The 16,523-nt window shown below is 33.4% G+C and overlaps 1 long non-coding RNA gene across 1 annotated transcript in view; it reads left to right on the forward strand.

Moving 5' to 3' along the window:
- LOC148627941 (uncharacterized) overlaps positions 1 to 16,523 on the forward strand; it is a 39,455-nt gene that overhangs the window by 21,627 nt on the left and 1,305 nt on the right. Inside the window, exon 2 of the long non-coding RNA XR_015922014.1 lies at positions 16,134 to 16,223. This is a non-coding gene — a long non-coding RNA (uncharacterized LOC148627941). The remainder of the gene's footprint in view (positions 1 to 16,133; positions 16,224 to 16,523) is intronic.

A 16,523-nucleotide genomic window follows, 5' to 3' on the forward strand; every position in this document is an offset into this window, starting at 1 on the left:
AATTCTGTTCTTATAAAATACACATATACTTTTACTCTAACGTCCAGTTATATGACACGTACCAGCGCTCCTATAACATATTTGGTTATATTAAACCGTCGATAAAGCCTCGAATTATCTTGCTGAACAATTTACAGCCAGGAGGGAATGGTCCATTACTCAAAGATTGATAGAATATATCAATCCCCAGACCATATATATTTTTCCTGGTTAACCTGTATTTCTGGATCAAAGGAAGGGATAGTTTGGTTAACTTCTCCCTCTGATGATATGTCGATGGATCATTATTAGTAATTAAGTCATTAGACAGATTCGCAGGAGTGTTGGGGTTAATGAGTAGCTACTTTATCATATAGTGATTAGTGTAGATACACCAACTGAACATCCTATTTATTTGATCGTAGATTTGATAAGTGAAAAAAAATAATTAAAAGAGGATAGTGAAGCAACGATACAGGGTACGGTTCATAACAAGTTACCGCAAAATGTCTGTGGTGATTCCAGAGGAGGATAATTCCGGAGATCAGACACCCCTTTCCTTTTATTGGACAATTTTGTTAATTTCGTACAACACTTGGGCAAGAATGAGCAATGGGGCCTTCCTCCATTTTTCCCCCTTTTCAAAATCTTTGAATCCATCGCTGAGTTCAAACTTCAGGAGGCGCCTTCATACATGTATATCTTTCAACAGGAAATAGATTTAATGTTTGTATTTTACAATTTAAACTCTTTTCTACTAAAAAGAAAAGAGATTGAACTGCATATTAAAATTTTAAATTCATTCCTCTGCCGGAAGTGAGCAAAGTTGCACTGATATCCTCATAATTGAAAAAAAATTATAAAATTATCGCTTTTATACATAGGAGAATGCCAAAGCAGCAACATACAATTTCCTGGCTTAGAACTGGTGGATAAGTAGATGATTTTAATTTTGAGGCAGCTTGGAAGAATTTTTAAATAAAATATTTTTGAAAATGAATGTATTGATCTCTAAGATGGGCGAAAAAATATTTTGATCGTTTGGTTTCAAATCATTCATAGCCGAGAATTATGCTTTTACACATTTGAGAAATACATAATTTGATTAGATGTGTGTGAAAAATGAATATTTTAACGATTAACCGGGTGAAAATAAATATTTTGATCATTTTTCAGACATCCCTTTCTATCTCCATAATCAAATCGCCCCTACAAAGCGGCGGTGTATTGACACACGTTTATTGAGATCTCGCTGTTTTTCCTGTTCCTGTCTTTTATAATTTGTCTATTAAATAACGCCTGTTATAATACTTTTTTGGTGGTTATTCAACCTGTTCAATCCAACCATGCACGTGCATTTTGTGATGTATGACGCAACTTAATCCTCTCATCGGTTACGAAGTGTGTATGATAGGTTATATCTTTAAGAAAAAAAACTGTAGACTTATAACATGATTATCTCACTAATTTTTTAAAGTTGGCAAATAGTTAAAAGGTGTTGTAGCTACATGTACTTGTATATACAACATGAGATCTTCTGATTCAAGAAAAATGGTTTTTTTTTATTTTTATTTTTCATTGTACTGTTGTTTTTCTTTTTTTTTTCTCTCATTGTACAGTTGTTTTTCTTTTCTTTTTTCTCTTCATTGTCCTGTAAAATCTAATTCAAAATTGTCTTTTTTAATATTCATAATGATTTAATGCATGCTCTCAATGTTATAATTTATGTATAGTATATTATTGTTGGGAGAAGACTTCGTAAGTTAGTAAAACTTGTGTCCTTTCCCTCTTGTAAATTGTTGTAACCTAATTCAAGAAAAAATGTGTATGGTAATATTAGTAAGACAAAAATTTACAGCAAGGGTGTCGTGCAACCTTCGAAGTGGAGCAACACTTGCTCTATTCCATACAACACTTGCTGTATTCCATAAACTATATACAGGTAAAAATCTACAAATGTAAACAAGACCACAAATCAACTTACTAAACACCAAAGAAAGACCAGGCTATCCCACTATTAAACACCAAAGAAAGACCAGGCTATCCCACTATTAAGCACAAAAGAAAGACCAGGCTATCCCACTATTAAACATCAAAGAAAGACCAGGCTATCCCACTATTAAACACCGAAGAAAGACCAGGCTATCCCACTATTAAACACCAAAGAAAGACCAGGCTATCCCACTATTAAACACCAAAGAAAGACCAGGCTATCCCACTATTAAACACCGAAGAAAGACCAGGCTATCCCACTATTAAACTCCAACTCTGTAGACCAGAGAGCCTTTACCATGATTTTGTGAACTGCTATCTACCGCTGTGGTGGAGTTTTCAAAGAGAAAGACCTGTTTATTTCTTTTGTGTCGTAGTTTTCTTCGTTCGTAAATCAAACATTACATGAGCGAGCGTTGGGCGCCAAACTCTGTGCTACTCAATGCGCAAATGACTTGTGGTAGTTTTCCCGTTGCTGTGGGGACAATTTGGATACATGTATGCGTGTGCTATTTCTGTTTCATTTCTTTCTTTTCTTTCGTTATTTTTCTTCAAAATTTAAGGAGGTAGACCTAGGGTAAGGGACATAACACATGAATTCAGTGATATGCTTGTATCATATTCAATTTCACCATAACCTTTCAAGTTTTCTTTTGAAACAGAATGAAATCAGTCTACGTTACCTTGATGTCAAATGGTGATCACAAATGTTCCAGTGATTTGTAAGAGTTTTGTCCCTTATCCTAGGTCTACTTCCTTAGATATAGTTCTGGTAGAGGTTTTCATTGATTAAGCTTTTGAATGAATTTTAAACAGAAAGTACTACAATTGATCAAGTCAAGGTTATTGACTCATTAATTGACTTGTGTTTTATAATTATTTTCCTTGGATGTACTTAATTGTCAGTCTCTGTAAGAATCGGGCAGTAGGTTAAACATGCTATAAAAAAAGGAACAAACACCATTTTGAAATGTAATTAGACTATCTGGAACACCAAAATCAAAGAAATGAGTAGATTTTCCGTATCATTTTGATAAATTGAGTTATAGTTTCATTGACATGCACTCAAAATGAACATTTCAAGGGCAGATTGATTTTGTCAAAAAACCCATTTTTCTAACATTTTATTGAGAAGTGTCTGAGAAAATTCAGTGAAAGCAGACATCAAATAGTGGCCTTTTTATATAGAGAAATCATCCTTAAGTGAAATTCTTGTCAGGTTGTTAGGTTTTTGACATGCATTTTTCTTATCCGTGGGTTTTTGACATACATGTTTCTGATTGGTTGGTTTTTGCGTGCATGTTTCTGATTTTACCCATTTGGCCTGATTCTTTCAACTACTTACATTTAAATACTGAGAAAATCTGTAACTATAGCATATTTCACAGTCGTATATTGAAGGGAATGCCCCACGAGTATACTTATAAACTTGTCTAGTTAATTAGAATCCAGACTTGAAACGTTTTAATTCAAATTTAAAGTCAAATATTGATGCTCGTATAATTTTTATCCTCATAAACATTTTAATGTTATCGTTTTTGTCATTGTCTCAAAGATATTATATAATAATGAATGCATGTAACACAACGTGAAGTCCTCATAATTCAAGAACTGTCATGACTTGTTGGCTTTTTTCATCAAATGCAAGATTCCTCTGACAGATGTTTCATGCAAGCAACACAATTTATGCATACATGTACATGTAAATGAAAAAAAATAATTTTCGATGTTTTTGTTTCCTTCGGCGGTTGTGCGTCCTTCAGTCGTCGGAAACCTGGCATGACGCCACATACTCTATCTATCTACAAACAATTCCGATGAACAAAATTATCAGAAAACTTAAGAACTCGATCGACCAAATCAATTGCCACAAAAAGTCATATACTGATTTTCAGAGAAAAAATATGCTGCAGTCGACAGAAGGCTCCGTGGGCTTTTAAAGCCCTATGGTGATATCCACTGTTTTCATTCGCATACTTAGTATCTCGGCAGTTTATATCAACGATTAGAAAAATGTGACCAAAATGAATTATGCTTACTCTTGAATTCATGTACTACTATACAGCCCCAAAAACAATAATATCTAACTGGTTGTATAGTGATGTATCAACCTTACGTGTCACACCTATTTAGAAGCAGCTGCCTGATCCCTTTAAGGGGATGTTCATTTTGTTTGTTTGTAGTTGCTGGTTTTTTGTTGTTGTTGTTGTTGTTGTTGTTGTTTTTTTTTTTTTTGGGGGGGGGGGGAGGGGCTCTTTGTTGTTGTTTTATTTGTTTTAGTTGGCTGACTTGTCAGTGAGAAGGCATCTTATGAGCGATACCATCTGATATTTGAGATTGAAGTCGACGGAAAACACCAATCGACTTGGATACAACGATGATTACGTTAACTACATATTTTATTAAGAGACAAGAGACATTTCATACAAAATCTTAAATATCCTCAATTAAAATATTAGCCAACAATTCTTTAACACTCAATGTCACGAAAACTCATTGTTGTTTAGTACAATGTAAGAAAACTTGACATATAACGACCCCTTGCTCTATAATAACTTCATCCAATCGAAAATAAAATGCATGCTTAATTTGGCTTTAATTCCATCCTCTTCTTAATACTTTTATTTTTGTACTTTAACGTTAATTTTGAAGAAATTGTAAATTAACACGAATCTTAAATGACAACACCAATACACTAAAATGTCAAGTCAATCACTGAAGATGTGATGGTAACATTTCGGTGACCTACATTAGTGTTGTCAACATATTATTTATTTGTCAGTACCAGAAACAAATTATAGATTCTAGTAGTAACTCGACTGGAATACGATTGGAATTTCTCTCTACTATTCTTCAGAATTTAACATCTCGTGAAACACAATTCAGCTCTATAATCGATCGTCAGGAACCATCCTTACAATTTAGTGACGCAGATAAAAAAGAAACATATAAATACATTAAGACGTTTCTGTTGAAAAGAAATCCCAAGAGCTATTAGTTAAGCTTCGAAATATTGGTACAACCTAATTTTTCAGCGATATAATCGGTTTGTTTTATTCCATTGTGGCTTCAACTGTTGATGAAGAGTAGAAATAAAATAACCTATTGCCTCTTCTAACGTAAACAAAACTCTATTTCGGTATCTTATTTATTTTGCGAAATAATTTTGGTCGGTAATTGTTTTAAAATTTGGCTATCCAGCGTTCTATAGGCAGATTACTTCTTTAATCCACAACTTCCTGTATACAACAGTATATATGTTGGAGAAGATATTTTTACTTTTTTTTTATTTTTCTAAACCATCCTTAGAGGTCGACACCCACAGCGAAGCAGAATGCCCATCTCCGAAATAGTGATCACGTGGCTCCTTTGTTCATATTTTTGTTGTATATTTTGGAGATCGCTTTGTTTGTTTGTTGGGGTTTAACGTCCGAGCAGCAATATTTCAGCTATATTCAGACGATGGAGATCGCAATGGTTAATGAAAATGTATACATGCATAAATGGTTAAAACAATGAAAGAGGTTACTGATAACTAAAAAGAAATCACGTTCTTCACAATTTCGAACTCAACAACGGTTACTGTTATTTGTAAACGTTAGATACTAGCTGGTATATATATACACGAGTGAAGATGCACGCGCTTTGTACATATTTCAAAAGTCTATATCTAATGTGTATAAGGAGATATAACAGCGAAACCTGTCTGACCCGAATCCTGAATAAACTGTTCACCTGTTGAAAACTTTTTTTTTTCATTTCAATATATTTTGAACGTATATAAAACAAACATCGTCCTCAACCGGACAGTTTCTTTAGTCTCAAAGAGGCTAGGTTTATACAGTTATTAAGTATAAGTGTTTGTAAGAATCAGGCAAAATGGGAAAAATCAGAAACAATCTGACAACGTAATATAACTCAATGATGCTTTCTCTGTTTGAAAAGACCATTATTTGATCTCGATCTGCATCAATAACTTTACTCAGAAATTTTTCAATAGAATGTTAGAAAAACGGGGTTTTTGACATAGTTATCTGCCCTTGAAATGTTAATTTTCAGTGCATTGCAATGAAATTGTAACTCAATGGCCCGACATGATATGGAAAATCTTGTCTGTTTTCTTTGATTCTGATGTTGCAAATAGTCAAATGACACTATCAAAATGGTGGAGTTTTACTTACCATGTTTCCCCCACTGCTTGATTCTTACAGATTGACACTTAATCTCTATTTTGTTGAAAGTTTCAAAATTACTGGTAATGATATAATGCTTCTAAAGTCGATGACATGATTTTGTTGTTTATCAAATAAGATTTACCTAGTTTTGCCATTTATTGTAATCTTAATGATTCCCCCTTTCCTGGATATGTCTATCTTGGCGTCTTTACAATGAACTAGACACCGCCAGAATCCCCCCAAAAAAAAACACTCTCATACAATTTTTATTTTGTATCCAAAGACGGAAGTAGTTTGTCATCTTAAAGTAATGATTTCATGTTGGCATGGAATTCTCTGCGGAAAAAGGAGAAGTAATAAATGCCTTTTTCTACTCCTTCTCTTCTCGTCTTTAAGTTTTCCCTCGTTACAGATAGCAGTAATTTTCTCTGAGATTTCTGATGGCTTCCGGGTTCATGCTGGTAATATAATGACTTCATGGGGACTGGCTTAACATCAACCATTTTTAAGAAAGTATATGTTAATCCTAAAAAAAATCCACTTGTTCACCCTTTACATAAATGTCAAGTCGTGATAATCAATACCATATAGCTTTCTTGTTTCCATGGAAATATTTTCTGAAATAAATCTTTTTTCTTTAATTTTAGACTTCTTGAGCTTCTTTGGCAGATCTTAATGTCTTCGTGTGAAGCCATAATGACTGGGGGCGACCTTCTGAGAACTTGGCAATTTGTTCTCTACGGGAAAGTTATTGGTTTCTTTGTAACGTTATATCTTGACCTACGCATTTTTCTTCCAGCGTCAAGTATCAAATATATTTATCATTTCTCCTGTAAAGAAAATGTTCATCCTTATTTATACGTCTTCAACTCTATCGAATGATCGTGATATTAGATCCAAACATATATATAAGTACATCGTTTCATCCGAGTGTTTAGATTGACTTGTGGACTCATTTATTAAAAAAAAGACAGAAACTGGAATTAAATGTCGGTAAAAGCAATGTTGTGAAAAATAAATCACGGAAACTCCATTTTATCATTATTTTACCACGTGCTGGCCATTTATGTCGCATTGTTTTATCCCGAGCGATAGCACGTCTTATCAAAATGCTTTTTATATATATCTTTCGAAAACGAGGCAATAAATAAACTCTTATCATGTACTTAAAAAAAGAACTGCATTAAATTTTTTTCTATAGACTTTGAATGTGAAATGTTGTTGAAATTTCATTCCAACAACCTAAATCCGATTTGTTTTGTTTTGTTTTGTTTTTGTTTTTGTTTTTTTTTTGGGGGGGGGGTTCATTTTTTTTAATTCCGAATCAGTTTTTTTAAATTATCTTACAAATTGAAAGTCGCATAAATCATTCATATTACACGAATATTACATTAGTATCACTCTTGTAGTTGGAGGGGTGATACTAAGAGAGTGAAAGAAGATAAGGTAAATTATTAATGCCGACCAAAATTTGATAATAAACGTGACCTTCCTTTGAGTTGAGTTTTCTAATTGTTTCTGTTACTTGATTGATAATAATCGATGATACATAGCAACAACTGAATTTCTCCAAATGGTTCTGTTAAAACTACCAATGATTTTCCAGTGGATGGAATCGACAGTTCAGTTACTCCTGTTCACTTTTCGCTATAAGAAAGAAAAGAATTGACATTTCTTAATTTTGCATTTTTTCATCGCATGCACCATGCATGGCTTGCACTTTTAAAACTAAGAACCCTACAATTTTCATATGTAGTCCATGTACATTTACTGGTATTATATACCGAATATTCCTCTTGCTTTCGTAGGAAGAAGATTTTTATCTATAACTAACGGGAAGCGGGAAGTGTAATGGGTAGGTTTGTGCCTTTCAAAGTTAATTTCTTGATTCTTAGTCCACATTAATGGAAAACCAATGAGGGAGGGGTACATTTCCTTATACCTTGATAATTAAATTTCCCTAAAAAGTGATGAGAATGCTACACACATGATTGTTCACATTATCTTTGTATGGGACACTGTAAAATAAAAGACGAACGAAGGCCTAAGAACCAGTTAAGTCAAGAAATTACTTTTATTTGGCCAAAACAAATGTGATGTGACATTGATTCCATACTTCAATGATGACTTCAGAAAAAAAAAAACAGATTTTTTTTTTTACTGTTTAACTGTCTTTCTTTTGCGTGTTTGAGTTTTGCATATTTTGTGTTGTTGTTTATGTTTACCACGTAGTTTGTTGACTATCAATGAAATTGTTCTGTATATATTTATGGGGATTAGTGTTAATTTTCGTGCATGGTTGTTATTTCTTTTCTTTTCTTTAATTTTGTTTTGTATTTTTTTCTGTTTTTAGTCTAGTTTCCATCATGCTATGATCTTATAATATGCGTCAATTATTACGATAGAAAGCTCTTATTTAACAAAATGGTTGTATGCATGCGTATTTAATTATTTTTGCGTTGATTTCTAAAAACAACTTGTGGTTGACTAAAAATATACGCAGTGTTCACAACCGGATTTTTGCGGTTATAAGGATTGTATCAACTAAGCCAGGCTAAGTGTCCTTATCCTATTTCGAAATCACCGGAATGCTACACTTGTATATACAGTCATACGATGTTTAGTTGACACGTGATGTCTGTAAATGACCTGTTTCAATTCAATTTGTAAGCAAGAAGTAAAAACGGAAACTAGAGATATCCAAGGCAATGAACTGTATTATACCGTATCCAAAAGTAGACAAAACCTTTCCAGAACATTTTTCTTGGAAGTGCCAAGATTTTATTTTCACAAAAGATTAAATATATCGCAGCGAACTGAAGTTTTGTTCTACGGATAGTTTTAGTGTTAAAGTTAAAGATAACCTTGTACACGTATTATTACTTTCTTTCTTACTTTGGGTGAACAAATGATAAGTTTTCCTTGATCACAAGAGCTGTCATAGCGACCATCTGTAGTCAGAAATAGCCTGTCTAAAATGACTAGGATAGAAATAACCCGAAGTAGTGCATTCTATATGAAACTTGCATATAAAGACCACCTTTCCAATGTGACCACGGTTTTAATCTTACTTGGCGGGTCACATAAGACAACTTGGAATAATTTTGCAAGTAAAGTAAGGAATAAAGGGTCTGCGAAATACAAAAAAAAATCTGATTCATTTAAGTGGTGAGCTACCACTCTGGCGGTCTGAGTAAATACAATAACACTTATTATATATGAATATACATGTAAGCAATGTGACAAATATGAAAACCACATACAATTTATTATTTACGAACAATGAAAAAGAAAACGTACATGCACATGATATCAAGTCACACATGTGCTAAAATACAAGTCCTATTGTTTTTTTGTTTTGTTTTTTTTTAACCGGACATGCTAGGATCCGTTATTTCTTTACTGAAGTGGCGTTTGGTTAAAAAGTTGTTTTTGCAGAGTTGTGGTCGTCCAATTTATAACACGTTTGAACTTATTTTTACCACAAATACTATAAATATAAGCAAGGGGGTTTTCTTTACAGTTTTAGCCACAAATGGTTGACAAAGGAACTACCTGTAGGAAGCAATAACATTATAATTAATTAATTATAACTTGATTGGGTTACACAACTGTCTGACATTGCTGTCTCAATCTTCAACATGATTGATATCAAATCTAGTGGGATGTCTTTTACTAGAGGACAGTACCTGACAATGGTGTTCCTGGTTTTAAACCAACTTGATCGTTCTTTGCTTGTAAAACATGCAACTAAAGGGATATAAACACATGGTCATATATAACGTTATCATGTTGCTTCAACATGGTTGTGTATACAGACGTGATAAGAACGTACATGTATCTCAACTTTTTAATCAGACATTTCATCTATATTCGCCCAATCGAGGCTCAATTAATGAATGTCCCAAATTATGCAGTTTTGTGATTTATGGTTTTTTAATAAAAAAAAAATTCGCATATATATATGGTGTGTGTGTGTGTGTGTGTGTGTGTGTGTGTGTGTGTGTGTTTATCAGATATTATCTGAGATTATATCAATTAGACTTTTCTGTATTTTTAAGATCTCTATGTGCATCGCAAATTTGACAGTTCTAACATAACATCGTTCGGAATTTTTCAGACCCTTCTATTAAATATTGTATGGTGTTGTCTTAATTGATAATTATTACATCAAAGTCTTTAAACTGCTTGCCGTATCAGTTTGCCCAAAAGGTCTTAGTTTGCCCCTATTTGTATCAATTAGACCATATATGCAGATGTGAATACGACTTTTGATTACTCTACCTCAACTGATTGATGATGGAGATTTTTTCACATTCTTAACTGCTCTTACGAGGCTCGCACACGCTGCAAAACTGACTCTTGTTTCAAGTGAAACCCGGTAACACTGAAACATATAGGATCTTTCAAGTCATATTTTAAACCAGTGAGTATTGAATATAGCATAGCGTAATCGAAGAATTTGGTTTGGATTTAATCGGCCATTTTTTTACGTTTTGCCCTTGTATTACAAATATAAGAGAGACTTTATATTCTCTTTTCTGTCCAGATTAGTCCAACTCAAAATATTTTACCAGTACTAGATTACATTCGGAATTTGATGTTTCCCTGCATCACGTTCTTTCTTCATACCCTACCGAAACACTCAATAAATATTTAAAAAAAGGTATGCAGATTTCTTAGGTCAGATGCTGGGCGTGATTTATCCTTTCTATGCTCAGTAACTCATTATTAGTTATGTAAGGTCCCGCTCGACTTATCTTAAATTCAAGAAGTGTTTGAATTGCGGTTTTCCATTGCTCAATTCGCTCCATAACGTTAATGCCCATATATGCGAATAACAAGGGTGGCGAGTTATACAGCTAAATTCCAAGTTTTATGTAAGACTATATATTTGAAAGACATTTGACGCTGGAAGCACACTTGATAAGGTAGCTTATGTGTTATACAACTACTAAAAGCCCCTCATCATGTAACACTGGTGGCATTAATTAAAACTGAAACCTTAGTAACAATGTGATGCACGGAGTTCCATATAACTTCTTAGTTCCATTCAGCATAATAATGAATCTTTATTACTAAGTATTCGTGGAAACTCTATCTCATAATGACGTCATTTTGAACCAGCTGTATGATCTCTCAATTACATAATGAAATGGGCGCAACTTAAACACGAGATTTTACTATCATTTTACTAAAAGAAATGATCTGAGATTATATCAATTAGACTTTTCTGTATTTTTAAGATCTCTAAGTGCCTTGTCTGTATTTCTGAACTGAGTTCATCAACTGCAAATCAGATACATTGACGTGTATCCCTTGCAAAACAGATACATGTACGTGTATTACAGCTTAACAATAGATTCGTAGTTTATTTTCTCCCAATGTCTTGTGGAGAGGGTATGTTTGATATTTCAACGCTCTTAATTCTGTGCTGTACAACATTAATAGTACTAAACAAGGGCAGATCCAGATACTTTGCCAGTCGGATTTCCTCAGAAAAGTGGGTGCTAGAACATTATTTGCCATTTTTTGTCAATTTTACAAAACAAAAAAAAAAAGAGGGGAGTGCCAATAGTTTTGCAGGTTTTAATGTGTAGCTTTCATGCCTTGTGATTTATTTGTCACATATAACAGATCCTATCATACTTTGTTATTTGGGTGCGCTTATATTGCTCAGTGAAGGAGATTTATTTCTTCTTACGCTGCTTAACACTTCTAGTGGATTTCTACTTCTTTAAACGTCTTCAATTATTCCTGACTTTTAATAAGCAAGAAAATGTGGTAACCGATTATAAATCAATTTAAATCGATCATTATTTTTGTTCGATTAATGGGGTAGTCAATCGATTGTCATTCGATTTTTTGCCGATAAGTGTTCGATGGTCAGTTTAATGGATTAGTTATGTCGGATAGGAAGTATCCTTGAAATGTTATCCTGTCCATGATGTGTTTGCTTTAAAGTTATAGTCATTTAGTTCTATAGCTTTTGTTAATTCGAATGCAATTGTCTAAAAAATGAAAGAAAGACCTTTTGAAACTGCTTTTGATGTCATTTTCATTCAATGAGGTATATGAAATATAGATATGTTTTTTTCTCTTTTTTCCACTTTGGATTTCTCGGATTATTAAGACAAATTGCATTCCTTTTGTTCATATCACAACTCATACGTTATGCTAGAGCTTGCCGAAACTACGCAGACTTTTTGTATCGCGATAGACTTCTTATAAGTAGGCTTCTGGGACAGGGTTATGTGCTACACGATTGAAGTCATCACTACAGAAATTTGATGGTCGTCATCATGAACTCGTGGATCGTTACGGTGTATCCATCTGCACCATGAAGACTGATTTTTTCAACGTGTCATAGCTTTCCTTTCCTCGTTTGTCTACCCCGGACTCGACTTTTTATGAACAACTCGACGGGTGTTTCTAGAAAATCAGAGGACGCTTACCCTGTCCATGCTCCCAGTTTTTAGTGGAGTCCGAGTTGCGCATTTGCTTTTGTTACTTTGTATGTATTATTTTAGTTACTTTATGTTCTTTGTTGTGTATGTCTGTTGTTTATGTCTGGTCGTTGTCCCTTGATTACATTTTTTTTAATTTCCGCTGGTTCCCTTGATTACTCTGTCCTACAAGCTTTTCTTAATTATTCTGTTACTCTCAAATTTCTAAATGTTGGTATAATCAATAAGTTTACGTGTTTTTAAAGATACATGTACGTATCAAAATACTGGAATTGAGGAGGTAGACCTAGGCTAAGGGACATAACTCTTAAAATCAATGATATGTTAGATATTCATTTTCATTAAAGCCTTTCAATTTTCATTTGGAACAGAATGAAATCAGTCCAAGTTACTTTGATGCTCGCATGAGGTTGATGTAAAATGCTGAATACAAACGTTCCAATGATTTGTAAGAGTTGTGTCCCTTATCCTAGGTTTACCTCCTTAATTTGTGAATACATTTATTTTCTGTTTTAATCTGGGTGTATTTGCAAAAAATGAAGAAATTAAACCCTTAAGATGAAAACAATTCAGGTGGATATATGTGCAGTTTTTTTACATCGTTTTGATTTTGCACCAAACTGAATTGCATGCGCATTATTATATCATTAGCACAAAAATGTTTTATTCAAATTTACAAAATAAAAAACAAGGACTGAAATGGGAAAAGTAAGTTGAAATGTATTTTTTTAACGACGCGTATGCCTTTTAGTGTAGTCAATTCTAAGAAAATTGTAATCAAAAGATTTGTACTGTGTCACGATTGCTTTAGTGTGTGTGTCTGACCGTGTGTGTGTGTGTGTGTGTGTGTGTGTGAAAGAGTTATCTGGGGAACAAAAATTCTTGCGGAAATAAAAAAAAAGTAATCCAGGGACATGGAAAATAGACAAACACAACAAAGAACATGAAATAACCAAAAATGATACGTACAAAGCAACAAAAGTAAACAAACAACTCGACTCCACTCAAAACTGGGAGCATGGACCAGGTGCACCGGTAAAGTAAGCATCCTCTGCTTCTCTAGAAACACCCACCGAGTTGTTCATGAAAAAGTCAAGTCCAGGGTAGACTAAAGAGGAAAGAAAATATAAGAAAATCATAATACTTTGAACAAATCAGTTTTTATGGTGCAGATGGATATACTGTAACGATCCACGCTTCATGATGACCCTAAAATTCTGTAGTGATAGTTTGATAAATACGTAGTTATCAAATTACAACTTTTGTCACAAATCGAATAACAATCCTCACTTAGGTGTGAAAAAAATGCAAAAAAAAAACATAAGTATGTAGCGAAGGGCATTTCAAAACCGGAACTTAACTGTATTCATCATTTACGTCACCAGAGATTAACATGTTTGAAAGTAGGGCATCATCTTTACATTGACGAAAATTTGTAATACTTAAAGGGCAGCTTATTGTCCCAGATGACCTTTCATTGAAATTTATTGCGATATTTAACCACGACATAATCATACACAAAAATGGGTTGGTCAAGATATTTTTAAGTTAGGTAGTTAATTTGAACTACCTTCAATCGGCTACAATCACACTTCACTATTATACATGTAGATGCACAATGTAATGTGTGACTTCGGTTAGTTGTTGGAATCCTGCGTCGAACGCTTTTACAAGTGTTCAATATTATAAAGTGGAACAAAAACTTATCATTTTTTCTTTAGATTTAAAGATGTCGTACTCTCGATCTACTATATTCGACCAATGAGTTAAAATAAATAAAACCATGAACTTGAATTCAGGGATGTTCTTGCCGTGATATGGCCCTGGTCGCCGAAACGGCATTAAATACAACAATCAATCAATCATTAATTCAGGGTTTTGCAGGCCTGAACATTTTGATCTTTGTATTTCATTCGCTACAAATCAAACTACAGTATGATAAACCCTTTCCGAACCGAGCACTTATTAAACCTGAAAACTGTATTAACCAGCAGGTTTCAAATGGTCTTTGAACTGCTTATTTTTATCCAACAAATATATTTCACCGTTTATAAATTAAGCTTATTTGTATATCCCTTGATAATAACACGGACTACGCTGACTTCAAGGTTTCGCAATGGTATGAACTTCAGGACGTTGGTAGAGGATTTGCTCAGTTGCAATCAAGCTGTTTGTACTGGGCGCCCACGAAGTTCGCCATCTCAACTTCACATCTTTTTGTTCAGACAGAATCGTCTCTGTTAGTAATACCAAGAAAACAGAAGCTTATTTAAACCTGATAGAAAAGTCATTGTCCTATGCATATTATCTTTCGAGATATTTCGAAGTTATAGTTACCGAATGATTACCGAGTAGACTTAGACAAATATATCGTATTAAAGTTTCAGGGGGAATAATGAATTGTTGTTATAATTCAGTTCACTCCCTTTTAAAAAAAAACGATATAATTAGTTGGTGGTAGTATCACATGAGTACTATCAGATTTCGGTGTTTAGTGTTGACTTCCAAGTTTGTAATGCTCTATAAACAAGACTTTTTAAAATAGACTATCATTATATGTCATCTCTCGTCGGTCTGTCTTAAAATGGCTAATGATTTAATATGTTCTCGTTTATCTATTTACATAAACTGTATTTAGTGGTGAATGACCACTTTTAAAAATGACCTTGTAATAAAACCAGTTTCATCACGTGTGGTATCATGACCCATTCCACAAAGACTCTAAAATTGAGAATTTCACCAATACCTCCCTAAGCTTAGATACTGATCGCATCATCAGTCATAACATTCAAAATTGAACAAATAGGGAAAACGAGAAGATTAAACCGTGATCTCTCTTCCTTCTACTATGAAGACGTTTCATTTAGACTACTAAAACTATAAGTAAAGAACTTTTTTTTATTTCTCATTCCTATTTATTTTAACAGACTTATCGAGTGGTCGACAGAGTTCTATCTGCATTAGTTATCATGTCACCTTTTTGGCAAATTCATATCTCTTTTACAAAAAAATATAATGTTTTTTTCTGTCAGTTGATGATATTCCATATGAATGACTGACTCGACGTAATATCAATAGATACTATTTCAATTACAGGAAACAGAAGAATTGATTCAGAATTAGTTTGCAAAAATATCTTTTAGAATTGAAATTGAAAGCATAGGATGGTTGATCACACAAAGTTTTCCATTTCAAAAAGAAACTAGGCCACAGAACTGTTCAATAAAACATCGGAGACTAGAGCTATATAGTATGATATGCAGTCATTGAAACAGATTTTTCTGGTTTCCAATTCTCCATTACTTCTGCATTAAGTCTTTTAATCAGTATCGTCAATAGCAAGGATTGGTTTGCTATAGAAGGACAGCTAATTGACAATGAATAAATCGGTATTGATTCTCATATGAAATCTTATTTTATCACAATTGATAAACCATCAGTGTAGTCGTGAAGGCAGATTTTATTAAGTATCTTGTTTACTCAAACAGCATTGAAACAGCATTGCTTCTGTACTTTTCAGCACAGATTTAAAAGCTTGATCATGCATATGTTACGTGGAAGATGATACGTTATTGGTTTTTAAAACCCAAAGAAGGAATGTCCTAACAAGGTAAATTTAGATCTTGTGTGAACCAGTAAAATTTTAAGAATGGTCTGAAAAGTGATTATAAGCAGATATTGATGCAGATTTTGATCCAGTCTTCTATTTGGTTCATAATTCATATGTTTTTTTTTCTTCATATTTATCTCAACGAATGATAAATTGATCACTGTTGGGAATACTGTACAATTCAAATAATGTATATGATAAAATGTCCACAAGTAAGGGACAGAAAATAGGTACACGTTCTATCAATTAAAGGGTTATGAAAAACCGAGTGTGATGAAGTACATATGCATTGTTGTATAC

The sequence above is a fragment of the Perna viridis genome, chromosome 1, assembly GCF_037379345.1.
Source record: "Perna viridis isolate PV_CMFRI_1.1 ecotype Kerala chromosome 1, ASM3737934v1, whole genome shotgun sequence".
NCBI classification, from domain to species: Eukaryota; Metazoa; Mollusca; class Bivalvia; order Mytilida; family Mytilidae; genus Perna; species Perna viridis.